The following is a 16965-nucleotide window of genomic DNA, read 5'->3' on the forward strand; positions in this document are numbered from 1 at the left end:
ATACTACTTATCTAATAATAGCTCTATAGGCTCTATCTATAGATTCTATAGATCTAGGCTCTATAGCTCTATTCTATAGATTTATAAATCTAATTATATAACTCTCTTATATATTTATATTATACTCTATATCTAACCTATTATTATAATTATAAAGAAGACTAATAGGGTATTAGTAGAAACTAGTATAAGGGGAGATAATACTAATAGTAATAAGGCTATAAGTAGTCTCTATTAAAAACGCTAATAACTAATTATTAGGATCTAGGATCTAATAGGTAGTAAGGTAGCCTATTATATAGTAAAGCCTCTAGATAAGTATATATTAACTATAGGTAATACCTATCTAAGAATTAGGGTACTTTAGGAAGTTATATAACTACTCTCTAGAGAGTACTCTCTAGAGAGTACTCTTTAGTAAGCGCTTACTAGTAAGTAGCTATATAGAATTAAGTATATAGAAATAGAAGAATTACTATTAATTCTTATATTTAACCTAAGTTTTAATCTATTATTTAGATTTACTTAGGCCTCCCTTATTAACTTATTACACTTTATAAGATACTTCTATATTAATAAGAACCCCTTTTTCCTCCCCTTAGTAAGTCTTATCTAAGAACTAACCTTAACCTATTTAGAACTAGCTACCCTTTTTTAGATTTAATATCTTAAACACCCTTAATATAACTATAAGAACTCCTACTTCTTCTATAGCTTTAGATAATAATACTATTACTCTAATAGGTAACTCTAAGAGTAAAGTATATAAACCTAATTTATATTATAGTAATAGAAAGTATACTAATATCTAGCTTCTTTAGTTAGACCTCTACTTCTTTAAATTTAATAAATAACCTAAAGATAAATAAAAGGTTATTTTTATAGCCACCTATATATAAGGTAATACTAGAGAATAGATTTAACCCTATATAACTAAGTATCTAGAAATAGACCATAATAATAAAGATAAGGAATATATAGATAACTATATAGATATAGTTAACATTATTAAAGACTATACTAATTTTAAGAAATATTTTAAGTAGATATTTAGAATTACTAATAAGGTACCTATTATAGTATAAAATATCTAAACTATAATATAATAATAATTAGTAGCTAAATATATAGCTAAGTTTTATAAGAACGCTATATAACTTAACTAGAATAATAAGTTACTAATAATAATATATAAATAAGGTCTTAAGAAACCTCTATAAGAAAAACTTCTACGTAGTAGGGGAATTATTAGGACCCTTAATAAATTATATAATAAATTAATTAGGATTAATAGAGAATAGTTTATACTATAATAGGAATTTTAATATAACCTAAGGAATATTAGTTTTAGATAACTAGTACCTATAGTCTATAGGGTGCTACTAAAAGAACCTTAATACGCATTATAAGACTCCTATAGATACTAGCTAATAGAAGATATCTAGTTTAACTACTTAGGTAAAGGAAAAGGAAAAAAAACTAGGCTTTTATAAGCCTAATATATATATCTTAGATAGAACCTAACACTAGGGAACTAAGACTTATATATATTTTATATATAGTAAACTAGGCCATATTACTAGAAACTATAGATCTAAAAATAAGGTTATTAGATAGTTAAATATACTTACTATTCTAATAAAGAAAATTAAGGATAAAGAATAGACTATTATAGACGCTATTAATAACCTTATACTTAATAATAAATCTAGATTAGAGTTATTAACTAATTCACAACTTTATAAGAATACAGAAAAAGAATAATCTAAAATAGTAGATAAGGAAGTTAAGTAAACACTAATACCTTACCTATAGTTTAAAGATAAAAAAGTAATCTTTATTAATAGAGTAAATATATAGGAATACCTAGATAAACTACTAATTTAACTATAAGATAGAAATATATTATTATTACCTATAATAATCTTACTATTATTCTCTATACCACTAGAAGCTTATAATAAACGCCGACTAGAAATTATTATAAAGAAAGATAGATAATAGGTAGATTATAGATATATATAATAAAACCCTAGTAAAAACTTCTATAATAAGAACCTAGATTATTTATAAAAGTACTACCTAGACCACTAAAACCCGTGGCACTTAAATATCTAATAGATTAAATATAGATATAACTAGTGCCTAACCTACTATAGAGCTAAGGAGCTATATAGAGGTAAATAACTACTAAATAAATAATAATACTACTAGAAATAGTATAATTACCTAATTAATAAATATAATAAATATCTATAGAATAAGTAAGAAAGGTTATACTTCCTAAATATAAATAATATATAAAATATAGTAACTAGTACGCTCTATAATAGAATATACACTTAAGACAGATAGTAAACTTACTTAAATATTAATTATAGTAAATACTAGGATAATAAGCGTATCTATAGATTTAGTAAAAACCCTAACTAACTAAAAATAGTTATTAATATTTATATAAAAATAAGTATAGTGTAGAAAGGTAAAGCTTCTAAAGAGAAACTATAGTAGAAGAATAACTATAGTAAAAGAAAAGAAGGGTAGGAGTAAAAGAAATAATAAAAAGGGAATATAGACTACCTAGCTCCTAAAAATAGTTTTTTTTTAGACTAGATTCTAGCCCCTAAGGCCTAAGAGACCCTTAAAGACTAATAGAAAGGTAAAGAAATACTATTAGAAAGTTAAATACTATTAATAGTAAGGTATTAATTAAGCTACTAGTTTAGCTTAATAAAATATAGATTAAGGTACTATTAGATTTAGGCATATTAGAAAACTTTATATCCTAAGAAGTAGCACTATAAATAGGACTCTAGCTAATACTTAAGGACGAAGCTTATTCTATCTATATTATAAATAGAAGTTAAATGCTAAATATACTATATATTACTTATAAAGTTACTACTATACTTTAGATCTATAAATATAGGGAGATAATTACACTTAATATACTAGATAGGTCTAGGCATAATATTATATTAGGATTACCCTAGTTAAGAAAGCATAACCTATATATTAATTAGGGTTTAAGAACGCTATTCTTAGAATACTATAAATATATATTATAAGCTAAGCCTATGTGATAATAGAGATTAAAGGTAGATAAGAGTATTATTAATAATATAAACTTATAATAGAAAGTTAAAAATAGAAATTACCTTTAGTAGATACTAGTAGAAACTACTAGGTTATAAAGTATAAAAAGAAGGAAGGAAGTATACCCTTAGAAGTACTAATAGAGTATAAAGTATAGATATATATATTTATAGAGAAGAAAGAAAAGGTAAACCTATTAGAATATTAATTCTAGAATTATATAATTAACCTAAAAAAAGGGAAGATACTACCCTTTAGACTACTATATAGTAAGATAGGAGAAGAACTCTAGAAAGAATATAAATTTATTAAAATAAACCTAGTAAAAGGATATATTAGACTATTAAAGTTACTAGTAGTAAGTCCTTTTATATTTATTAAAAAAAAGGATAGATTAGATAGACTATATATTAACTACTAAGTAATTAATAATATAATAATTAAGAATAGATACCTATTACCTAATATCTTAGAGCTTAGAGATAGACTCTTAAGAGTAAAAGTCTTTATAATAATAGACTTAAGAGATAGATACTACCTAATTAGAATAAGGAAAGGTAAAGAATAGAAGATAGTATTTTAATTATACTATAAACTCTTTAAGTACCTAGTAATACCTTTTAGACTTACTAATATACTAGTAACCTTTTAAGTACTTATTAATAACGTACTCTATAAATATTTAGATATATTTATTATTATATATATAGATAATATTCTTATCTTTTCTAAGAATAAATCTAACTACACTAAGTATATATAGATAGTACTAAAAGTACTAGATAAGATATACTTAAGAATTAAACTTAAGAAATACTAATTTAATATTAAATAACTTAAATTTCTTAAATACGTTATTACTACTAAAGGAATTAAGATAGCACTAAGTAAAATAGAGAGTATTAGAAATTAGCCTATACTAAAAACTATAAAGAATATCTAAGAATTCTTAGAATTCTATAGATTTAATTAATAATTTATTAAAGATTACGTAAAGGTTATAATACTATTAATAAACCTTACTAGAAAGAACACGCCTTTTAAATAGATAAATAAGTATAGAATATTATTCTAACTTCTTAAAATAGTATATATTATAGAACTAGTTCTTGTTTATTTTAGGAGTAATAAACTACTATAATTTAAAACTAACGTAAGTAATCTTACACTAGGAGTATACGTAAAATAAAAATAAAATAGTAAATAGTATCTAATAGCCTACTACTTATATAAATTTAATAACGTAGAAACATAGTATAATATATATAATAAAGAACTCTACGCTATTATTAAAGCCTTAAAACACTAGAGAATCTATATTCTTAGCTATTTAACGCTAGAAATCTACATAGATTATAAAAACCTACTTAGGTTTATAATAATAAAGGAACTAACACTATAATAATAAAGATAGTTATAGACTACTAGATAGTATAAGTTTAAAATTATCTATATAGTAGGAAAAGAAAATAGATAAGTAGATACACTTAGTAGATAAAGTAATCTAGTAGGAGAAAAGATTAAAACCTACTTAGTAATTCTTTATAAAAATAAAAATAGATCTCTTAAACTAATAGTAGAACTTAATTAACTTTTAGTTATAAACTAAGAAGTACTAAAGTAACTATAAACTAAGATTATTAGATAATACTATAATAACCTAATATATAGACACCTAGGCATTATAAAAATATTAGAATTAATTTAGAGGAACTATACGTTTAGGGAATTAAGGAAGCTATAATAGTATATATCTATAAATATGTAGACTACTAGAAAAATAAATATAGTATACACCTTAAGTATAGAGAAATATAACTAATTAAAATACTAATAGTACTTTTTAAAGACATTACTATAGACTTTATTACTAGAATACTAGACTTAATTAACCTAGCCACGAAAACCTTGTATAATAGTATTTTAGTAATTATATATTAATTTATAAGCTATATTAAATTAATTCTATATCTAAAGAATATAATAGCTAAAGAACTAGCTTATCTCTTTTAAGATAAGTAGGTTAGACACTATAGTATTCTAAAGATAATTATTAGTAATAGAAATAAACTCTTTATATTAAACTTCTAGATAATATTTATAGTACTTATTAAAATAAAATAAAAACTATCTATAGTATATTATCTATAGATAGATAGAAAAATAGAAAGAATAAATTAAACTATAAAAACATATCTATAAATATACTATAATAAATAGAAAAATAACTAGGTTTTACTACTACCTATGGCATAATTAGTATATAATAATAAGGTATTAATAGTAATAAGGTAAATACCTTACTACGCTATATATAGAAAATATCTAAATCTCTTTAACTAATAACTACTAATAAATATTAATGCAAAAGAAGCCATAGATATAGTAGATAATATAAAAAAAATATATAATAAACTCTAAGAAAACCTTAAGAAAGCTTAATAGTAAAGTATTTTATATATAAACTAGAAACGAAAAATAGCACCTTAGTGTTACGAACTAGATAATAGTAGGGAAGTTTAGGCGCTTATAAAGGTAGAAGATATAATAACTAGGGTTATAATAAGATAAAGATATACTAAGTTACTTAGATAGTAGTTATATAACTTACTTAGCTACTTAGGGTTTCTAAACACCTAAGCAGCTAAGAGCTATTACGTAACCTACTTAGTTATTTAGGGCCCCTAAGTAACTAAGTAAGATCTCTATATAGAAATATAAGGATAAACCTTTATACTTATATTTAACCTAAGTTTTAATCTATTATTTAGATTTACTTAGGCCTCTCTTATTAACTTATTACACTTTATAAGATACTTTTATATTAATAAGAACCCCTTCTTCCTCCCCTTAGTAAGTCTTACCTAAGAACTAACCTTAACCTATTTAGGACTAGCTATCCTTTCTAGATTTAATATTTTAAATACCCTTAATATAACTATAAGGACTCCTACTTCTTCTATAGCTTTAGATAATAATACTATTACTCTAATAGGTAACTCTAAGAGTAAAGTATATAAACCTAATTTATATTATAGTAATAGAAAGTATACTAATATCTAGCTTCTTTAGTTAGACCTCTACTTCTTTAAACTTAATAAATAACCTAAAGATAAATAGAAGGTTATCTTTATAGCTACTTATATATAAGGTAATACTAGAGAATAGATTTAACCCTATATAACTAAGTATCTAGAAATAGACTATAATAATAAAGATAAGGAATATATAGATAACTATATAGACGTGGTTAATATTATTAAAGACTATGCTAACTTTAAGAAATATCTTAAGTAGATATTTAGAATTACTAATAAAGTACCTATTATAGCATAAAATATTTAAACTATAATATAATAATAATTAGCAGCTAAGTATATAGCAGAATTCTATAAAAACACTATATAACTTAACTAGGATAATAAGTTACTAATAATAATATATAAATAAGGTCTTAAGAAACCTCTATAAGAAGAACTTCTATATAGTAGGGGAATTATTAGAACCCTTAATAAATTATATAATAAATTAATTAGGATTAATAGAAAATAGTTTATACTATAATAGGAATTTTAACATAACCTAAGGAATATTAGTTTTAGATAACTAGTACCTATAGTCTATAGGGTGCTACTAAAAGAACCTTAATACTAATTATAAGACTCCTATAGATACTAGCTAATAGAAGATATCTAGTTTAACTACTTAGGTAAAAGAAAAGAAAAAGAACTAGACTTTTATAAGCCTAATATATATATCTTAGATAGAACCTAACACTAGGGGACTAAGACTTATATATATTTTATATATAGTAAACTAGGCCATATCGCTAGAAACTATAGATCTAAGAATAAGGTTATTAGGTAGTTAAATATACTTACTATCCTAATAAAGGAAGTTAAGGATAAAGAATAGACTATTATAAATACTATTAATAACCTTACACTTAATAATAAATCTAGATTAGAGTTATTAACTAATTTATAACTTTATAAGGATATAGAAAAAGAATAATCTAAAATAGTAGATAAGAAAGTTAAGTAGATACTAATACCTTACCTATAGTTTAAAGGTAAAGAAGTAATCTTTACTAATAGAGTAAATATATAGGAATACTTAGATAAACTACTAATCTAACTATAAAATAGAGATATATTATTATTATCTATAATAATCTTACTATTATTCTCTATACTACTAGAAGCTTATAATAAGCGCTAACTAGAAATTATTATAAAGAAAGATAGTGTTATAAGGGGTTTCTACGTACCTAACCTAGGCCGGACCTTACGGGTATTTAGTGGACAAGAGTAGATAAATAATAATAAGGGAGTAAAAGAATATCCTAACCTTACTATAGAAGGTAAGGTAATAATTATATAAGAAGACTAATAGATCTTAGTATAGAAGATATACTCTAATTTTAACTATAAAATATTAACTATAAAGAATAGAAAGGATACTAAAGTCCTTTTAGACTATATACTATTTTTTACTATCTAGGAGGTCCTATCTAGACCCTAAAGTCCTAGGACCTACTAAGGTCCCTAGGGTCTCTAAGGTCCCTAGGATCTCCTACTTATACTAGACCTTATTACATAATAGATAATATAAGCTACTTAATTAGCTAGCCTATAGGGCTTAATCTAGCTTACCTTTATTACTAATGTCCTAAGTGTAATTCTCCCTACTCGCCTTACTTAGTCCTACTATAATTATAACATTATTCCCCTCCTTAGGAGTATTATCCTAATACCCTAGTCTAGCTTCCTACGGCGTAGCTAGCCTATTAGCACCTATTAGATATATAAAGGTGCGCTAGCCCTCCTACCTACTTAGGTTATATCCTAACCTAGATTTTCCTTTATGTCCTAAACATACCTAAAGCTCCTTACTTATCCGTTTAGAAACGTCGTGCTTATACGCTAGAAGTTAAATCCTAAAGCCTTAAGATATTACTTAGTTATAAGCATTATTAAAAGTTAAAACTTTACTATTTTATAGATGCAACCTTAGGTTAATATACTAGTTATATCTTAGTATATACTAATTATAGCTTATAGGTTCCTAAGGACAACTAGACCTTAGTTTATAAAGAGAAAGAGTAGAAGTAGTTAGCTCTTCTTTAGGCATGTACTAAAACCACCTACCTTAAACTTAAGTTAGCTAAGGTTAAGGCAAAGGAATACTCCTTTACTTATTATAACCTCTAGGTTACTAATACAATAGATTAGTTATAAGAGAAGGGCTTAGTAAAGGGTAGGGCTTCTAGTAGCACTTATACACCATTACTATTTTTACCTTTACTTACTAATCTTACCTGGCTATAGGCTAATTCTTCCTTCTTTAACCTTTCTAATTTCCTCTACAATCTTAACCTAGTTTCTTTAGCTTTAGGTTCTAGATTATGCCTCCCTAGAAACGTACCTCTATGCGTTTATAATAAAAGTCCTCTAGTAATTTCTTATAGTTTATAAGGTTTTCTTTTAGTTCCTACGTATTATACTACTCTAGCTATCCTTTCCATAATACTAGGTATCTCTACTAACCTTTAACTATTTTTAGGTCCTTAATATCCTTAACTTTATACTCGTCGTCTTCTAGTTCTAGCTAGGTCTTAACTAGAGTATCCGGCAGTGCTAGTTCTAGGAGGTTTTTATAGAAGGTGTTATATACTTTAGTGCCTATAGGTAGAAGTAATTTATTTATAACTAGCCCTTTAACTTCTTATATTTTAAAGGGGCCTACCTATAGGTAATCTAGTTTTTTACTTTACCTTTTAGTTTTTAGATTTTTTTATAATAGGAAAACTTTATTCCCCTTCTTAAAGGTTAGTCCCTTAATCCTTTATTTATTTACGTTTTTAGATGCTAAGAGGGATTTTTACGTAATTCTTTTACGTAGGATTTTATAAAGTTCCTTTATTTTCTAAGCTTTATTATAAGTTCCTATAGAAAGACTTTCTATATCTCTAGAATTTTAATAAATAACTAGTTTATATCTATAGTTAGTATAGTGTAGAGAGTACCCTATTAAGCCTAACCTAGAGCTATTATACGCTAATTATGCTGTAGGCAAGAGTTCTACCTAGTTATCTTACTATTTATTTACGTAGAACTAAAGGTACTATTCTAGTATCTAGTTTATTTATTCTATTTATCTATCTATTTAAGGGTAGAAACTCATTAAGAGTTTTCTATATATTTCTAATATTATAGTAAACGTATTCTAGTATTTAGACGTAAAGAGTTTATTATAGTCTATAATAAATTCTTTAGGTAGACTATATTCTACAAATAGCATATTATCCACCTTATATACTAGTTCCTCTACTAATATAGATTCTTCTATTAGTCTAAACTTAGTAGTTTTTGTAAGTTAATCTACTATAACTATAATAGTATCGCATATGCGTTTTATTCCTAGTTATAGTAATTTTAGGAGCTTTACTATAAAGTCTATTATTACGCTTTACTATGGCCTCTCTATAAATGGTAGTAGTTATAGGAGTCTATAAGGCTTATATCTTTTAGGCTTATTTTTATAATATACTAAATAGTTACTTATTTCCTTTATAACTTTTTGCTTAAGTTTTAGGATAGCATATTTATTTATAATATAACACGTTATTTCTTTAATACCTAGGTACCCCTATTCCCTAGATCCATATAGCTTCCTAATTAAGATAGGTGCGTATTAGTCTTTAATAATTACCCTTTATTAGTGGTCCCTCTAGGTTTTATTAAAACTATTTTAGAATAGATTATACTCTTCTCTTTATTCCCTAGAGAGTTAGGAGTAGTCTTATAAGTTATACACCTCTAGTTCTATATACTAGAAAGAGGCTGCTTAAGCTTTAATTTTTAGTTAGTTATATTCTAACGTTCTATCCTTACGCGCTCGCAATATAGTATTATAGAGGTTAGCCTTATCCTCTATTAGGTCTAATTTTCGGCTTAAGGCGTCTATAGCGCCGTTAAGTATTCCTAGTTAATAGTAAATAGTAAAATTAAAGTTTACTAAGAACTCTGCCTATTATACTTATTATTAGTTAAGCTTCTTAGTTAATATAAAGCTAGTAAGGTTTTAGTAGTCTATTTATACCTTAGTTTTAAAGCGCGCTCCTATAAGTTAAGCTTCCTATTATTTAAAGGCATCTACTACCCCTAGTAGTTCCTTATTATAAATATTATAATTAAGTTCTACTCCTAAGAACTTTTATAAATAGTAGAATACTAGTCTCTACTTCTTATCTCTATCTAGCTATAAGAGAATTACTCCTATTATATAGTTAGATGCGTTTATTTCTACCCTTATAGGTTTTCTTAGGTTAAATATCTAGAGTAAGGGTGCTATAAGGAATATTTCTTTTAGCCTCTTAAATACCTCTAGAGGCCTTCTAGTAATTAGCTAAATAGCCTTATTATTCTTTTTCTTAGTAAGGTCTATTAACAGTGCCATTATCTTAGAATAATCCTTAATAAACTTCTAGTAGAAGTTAGTAAACCCTAGAAAGAACTAGATGTCCTTTACTAACTTAGGAACTAGCTATTCTTATATAGTGGCTATCTTCTTAGGGTCTATAGATACTCCTTCCCTTAAGATAATAAATCCTAGGTACTCTATTTTTATAACGTAAAACTTGCATTTATCTAGGTATAGGAGTAACTTATACTCCTTTATTTTCTTAAGTACCTTCTTTATATATTCTATGTATTCTTTTAGTGTCCTACTAGAATAGATAAGTACGTTATTAAGATAGACTATATAGAATATATCTAAGTATTTATATAGCGCCTTATTTACTATAGCCTAAAATATTATAGGCGCGTTTATTAGTCTAAAAGGCATAACTATATATTTATAGAGACTAAACTAGGTTCTAAACATAGTCTTCTACTTATGGCCTTTAGCTATCTATATATAATAATAACTATTACATATATTAAATTTAGTAAACTATTTAGTTCTATAGAGCCTATCTATCAGCTCTATTATTAGTAGTAGAGGGTACTAGTTCTTAATAGTAGTATTATTTAGCTGCCTATAGTCTATATAGAGTTATAGCTTACTATTTTTCTTAGGTACCTATAGGATAGGGAACGCTATAGGGCTCTAACTATCTTAGATATAACCTCTTACTAGGTTTTTCCTTAAGTATTCCCTTAGTTCCTATTTCTAATCTATAGACATTAGCCTTAGCTATTCTAGTTATAGTTTTATATTTTCTTCTAGTAGTATCTTATAATCCTACTCCTAGTAGTTAGGGAGTTCTTCTCTCTTAATTTCTTTAAAGAGTTCCGCGTACTCTTTATATTCTAGTAGAATAGTTATTTCTCTTATTCTTTCTTAGAGATCTAAGCGTTGTATCTAGATAATTCTTACTTATCCTAGGTTTTCTCTTAGGATCTTAGCTATCTAGATAGCTAAGATCCCCCTAGTCTATCTTTTAACCCACTTATTTAGAGTTTCTAGGGTCGCAGGTTACACCTACTTAGTATATTAGGTGCTAGTAACCCTTAAGGTTACTTCTTAACTCCTTATAGTCTATTTTACCCAATCTATATTAGGGTTATATATAACTAGCCAGTTATATCTTATAATAGCTTCTAGGCTTCCTAAGTCTATTATTATAAAGCTATATTAGCTTTTAAATCCCTTAATTCTAATAGGTAGTAGTATTATTTTTAGGCGTAGCTAGCCTCTACTATAGTCTTAGAAGAGCGTACTATCTACTATTTCTAACTAGGCTAGTACCTCTTTATTTCTATATAGTAGATTATGTTTTTCTACTATTCCTAGTAATATTAGATATCCTATTACACTAGGGTCTATTAAAGCTTCTACTTAGAATCCTCTAATTATAATCTATTTTATTATTTATAGTTTTATAGTGCCTTTAGCTTCTACCCTATAAGCCTTTAGAACGCCTACACTAGCTTAGCTCCCTACCTAGTAGCGTACTAGTTTTTTTAATTACTCTTATTCTTAGTTATACGTACCTTTACAGTGGCATTATTTATGTAGTAGATAGTTAGTCCTTAGTTATTAGAGTACTATCCTAAAGGGGTTTAATACCTTTCCCCTTAGGTATTATACTTTAGATCTTACTTCTAAGGTATCCCTTAGGCACTCTATTATTACTCTCCTCTATTATTAGTTTACTATAAGTATGTATAGGCATTTAGATTCCTTACCCATTTCTTTATACTATTAACAGCCCGTTATTTTGCACTCCTAGTGCAGTATAAACTTATAGTTTAAATCTAATAGATCTATTACTATAGATTCCTTTTTACTAAGGTATCTAAGGTATTCTTACCTTCTATAGTCTATCTATTCTTAGGTTCCTACGTAGTCTATATCCTTTTACTTTAGACATGTATCTACGTATTTATATTATAGGGTTTTATTATATTAATTAGGGCCCTTAGGCTAATTACCTATTAAGTGTTTCTAGTTCTAATAGATAGGGCAGGTGTCTATATAGTATACCTCCTATACTAGGGGCCTATAGTCCCTTTTCTAGATATTAAATTAGTATACGTAATAGTTCCTATCTATATACTTATTTTTTTCTAATCTATAGTATTCCTTATCCCCTTAGTTTTCTTATACCTAGCTCCTTCTATCCTAGTAGTAGAAATAGTCTATTATATAGTATTACTAGAATTCCTTCTATATATATACATTAATTATCTTAAGTTACTAGGTAGGGTTCTATAGTTTCCCCCTAATAGGTTACTACCTATTTATATATTTAGTGTATATCTAGTCCTATAATCTTTATTTTTATATAGCATTACCTAGCTTAGTGCCTAAGTTTCCTATAGACCTAGTATTACTACTTAGTTACCCTACACACTACTATACCTCCTATAGTAACTTAGTAGCCGTCTTCGTCTAAATACCCTTTAGGATTAGTTAGTTAGGTTTCCTAAGATTCCTCCTTAGAATCTAGTATTATGGCATTATTAGGGACTTCGCCTAATTCTAGTATCTTAGGTTATAGCGTTGCTATAGCTATCCTAATTATATTAGCTCTTTTACCTTACTTCTTATAGTTAGGGCAGTTAGCTTTAAAATACCCTTACTTCCTATAACTTAGGTAAGCCTTATCCTTAAAGCATTATTAGTAGACCTTATTCTACTTCTTTTACTATAGGGTATATTCCCTCTTAGTTTATACTTTATCCCCTATAATTATATTACTATCCTTATTCTATTTATCCCTATAGTCGCGCCTTTTTTAAGTATTAGCTCTTTAGTAGTACGTAGGCTTAGTTACTTCCTACTTCTCCTAGTTTTACTTATGTAGGTAGTTATCTACGTATATGGCCAGTTCTATTAGTGCTTCTAGGTTATTAGGTTCTATATAGTATATAAGGCCATTCTTTACCAACTCCTTTAGACCGTTATAGAATACTAATTAGAGTAGTGCGTTATTCTAGTCTATCTTAGCTTAAAGTTACTTAAATATTAAGGCATACTTACCTATTAATATAGTTTATTTTAGCCTTTAGATCTATTACTTAGCCTACTTTACTTTGTTAACTTTACTAAATATAATAGTTATCTATTCTTAGAATAACTTCTAATTCTTAAAGACTAGTTTAGTGTCCTCCTAATATTTCTTAATATTATCCTTATTTTCTATATAATTATCTGCTAGGGGTTATATCTATCTAGTAGCCTATCCTACTATATGCATTCTAGTAGCTAATATTTAGTCTTATTCTTTACCTATAGTGGCTTTATAAGAGCGATTATATAGCTCTATATTAGTAAGGAATAGTTTTAACTTTTCTTAGTCTCTATTAAAGAGTTCTAGGACTTTAAATATTCCTTTAATTAGGGCAGCAACCATTACCTATCCCTAGAACTATCCTATTAATTGTACTAGTTACTCTTAGAGTTATTAAATCTAATTAGCCTAGTTAGCCATAACTATAGCTACATTAGTTATAGGCCTAGAAGTAGAACTTCTAGCCGCCACCCTTAACGCTTATAAGCTAGTTAGTGTTACTATTATGTCTTATACCTTTAGGTAGTTAAAGTGTTATAAGGGGTTTCTATATACCTAACCTAGGCTAGACCTTACAGGTATTTAGTGGATAAGAGTGGATAAATAATAATAAGAGAGTAAAAGAATATCCTAACCTTACTATAGAAGGTAAGGTAATAATTATATAAGAAGACTAATAGATCTTAGTATAGAAGATATACTCTAATTTTAACTATAGAATATTAACTATAAAGAATAGAAAGGATACTAAAGTCCTTTTAGACTATATACTATTCTTTACTATCTAGGAGGTCCTATCTAGACCCTAAAGTCCTAGGACCTACTAAGGTCCCTAGGGTCTCTAAGGTCCCTAGGATCTCCTACTTATACTAGACCTTATTACGTAATAGATAATATAAGCTGCTTAATTAGCTAGCCTATAGGGCTTAATCTAGCTTACCTTTATTACTAATGTCCTAAGTATAATTCTCCCTACTTACCTTACTTAGTCCTGCCGTAATTATAATAGATAGATAATAGGTAGATTATAGATATATATAATAAGACCCTAGTAAACACTTCTATAATAAGAACCTAGATTATTTATAGAAGTACTACCTAGACCACTAAAACCTATAGCACTTAAATATCTAATAGACTAAATATAGATATAACTAGTACCTAACCTACTATAGAGCTAAGGAGCTATATAAAGGTAAATAACTACTAAATAAGTAATAATACTACTAGGAATAGTATAATTACCTAATTAATAAATATAATAAATATTTATAGGATAAGTAAGAGAAATTATACTTTTTAAGTATAAATAATATATAAAATATAGTAACTAGTACACTCTATAATAGAATATACACCTAAGATAGATAGTAAACTTATCTAAATATTAATTATAGTAGACACTAGAATAATAAGTATATCTATAGATTTAGTAAGAATCCTAACTAACTAAGAATAGTTATTAATATTTATATAGAAATAAGTATAGTATAAAAAGGTAAAGCTTCTAAAAAGAAACTATAGTAGAAGAATAACTATAGTAGAAGAAAAGAAGGGTAGAAGTAAAAGAAATAATAAAAAGGGAATATAAACTACCTAGCTTCTAAAAATAGTTCTTTTTTAGACTAAACCCTAGCCCCTAAGGCCTAAGAAACCCTTAAAAACCTATAAATAGGTAAGAAGATACTATTAGAGAATTAAATACTATTAATAGTAAAGTATTAATTAAGCTACTAGTTTAGCTTAATAAAATATAGATTAAGGTACTATTAGATTTAGGTATATTAGAAAACTTTATATTCTAAGAAGTAGTACTATAAGTAGGACTCTAGCTAATACTTAAGGATAAAGCTTATTCTATCTATATTATAAATAGAAGTTAAATACTAAATATACTATATATTACTTATAAAGTTACTACTATACTTTAGATCTATAGATATAGGGAGATAATTATACTTAATATACTAGATAAATCTAGGTATAATATTATATTAGAATTACTCTAGTTAAGGAAGTATAACCTATATATTAATTAGGGTTTAAGAATACTATCCTTAGAACGCTATAAATATATATTATAAGCTAAGCCTATATAATAATAGAGATTAATAGTAGATAAGAGTGCTATTAATAATATAGACTTATAATAGAAAGTTAAAAAATAAAAATTACCCTTAGTAGACGCTAGTAGGAACTACTAGGTTATAAAGTATAAAAAGAAGGAAGAAAGTATACCCTTAGAAGTACTAAGAGAGTATAAAGTATAGATATATATATTTATAAAAAAGGAAGAAAAAGTAAATCTACTAGAATATTAACCCTAGGATTATATAATTAACCTAGAAGAAGGGAAGACGCCACCCTTTAGACTACTATATAGTAAGATAGGAGAAGAACTCTAGAAAGAATATAAATTTATTAAAATAAACCTAGTAAAAGGATATATTAGACTATTAAAGTTACTAGTAGTAAGTCCTTTTATATTTATTAAAAAGAAGGATAGATTAGATAGACTATATATTAACTACTAAGTAATTAATAATATAATAATTAAGAATAGATACCTATTACCTAATATCTTAAAGCTTAGAGATAGACTCTTAAAGGTAAAAGTTTTTATAATAATAGACTTAAGAGATAGATACCACCTAATTAGAATAAAAAAAGGTAAAGAATAAAAGATAGTATTTTAATTATACTATAGACTTTTTAAGTACCTAGTAATACCTTTTAGACTTACTAATATACTAATAACCTTTTAAGCACTTATTAATAACGTACTCTATAAATATTTAGATATATTTATTATTATATATATAGATAATATTCTTATCTTTTCTAAGAATAAATCTAACCACACTAAGTATATATAGATAGTACTAAAAGCACTAGATAAGGTATACTTAAGAATTAAACTTAAGAAATACTAATTTAATATTAAATAACTTAAATTCCTTAAATATATTATTATTACTACTAAAGGAATTAAGATAGCACTAAGTAAAATAGAGAGTATTAGAAATTAGCCTATACTAAAAACTATAAAAAATATCTAAGAATTCTTAGGATTCTATAGATTTAATTAATAATTTATTAAAGATTACGTAAAGGTTATAATACTATTAATAAACCTTACTAGAAAGGACATGCCTTTTAAATAGATAAATAAGTATAGAATATTATTCTAACTTCTTAAAATAGTATATATTATAGAACTAGTTCTTGTTTATTTTAGGAGTAATAAACTACTATAATTTAAAACTAATATAAGTAATCTTACACTAGGAGTATATATAAAATAAGAATAAAATAGTAAATAGCACCTAATAGCCTACTACTTA

This window comes from Didymosphaeria variabile (assembly GCF_027946475.1).
Source record: "Didymosphaeria variabile strain IMI 356815 chromosome Unknown scaffold_6, whole genome shotgun sequence".
Taxonomy (NCBI): domain Eukaryota; kingdom Fungi; phylum Ascomycota; class Dothideomycetes; order Pleosporales; family Didymosphaeriaceae; genus Didymosphaeria; species Didymosphaeria variabile.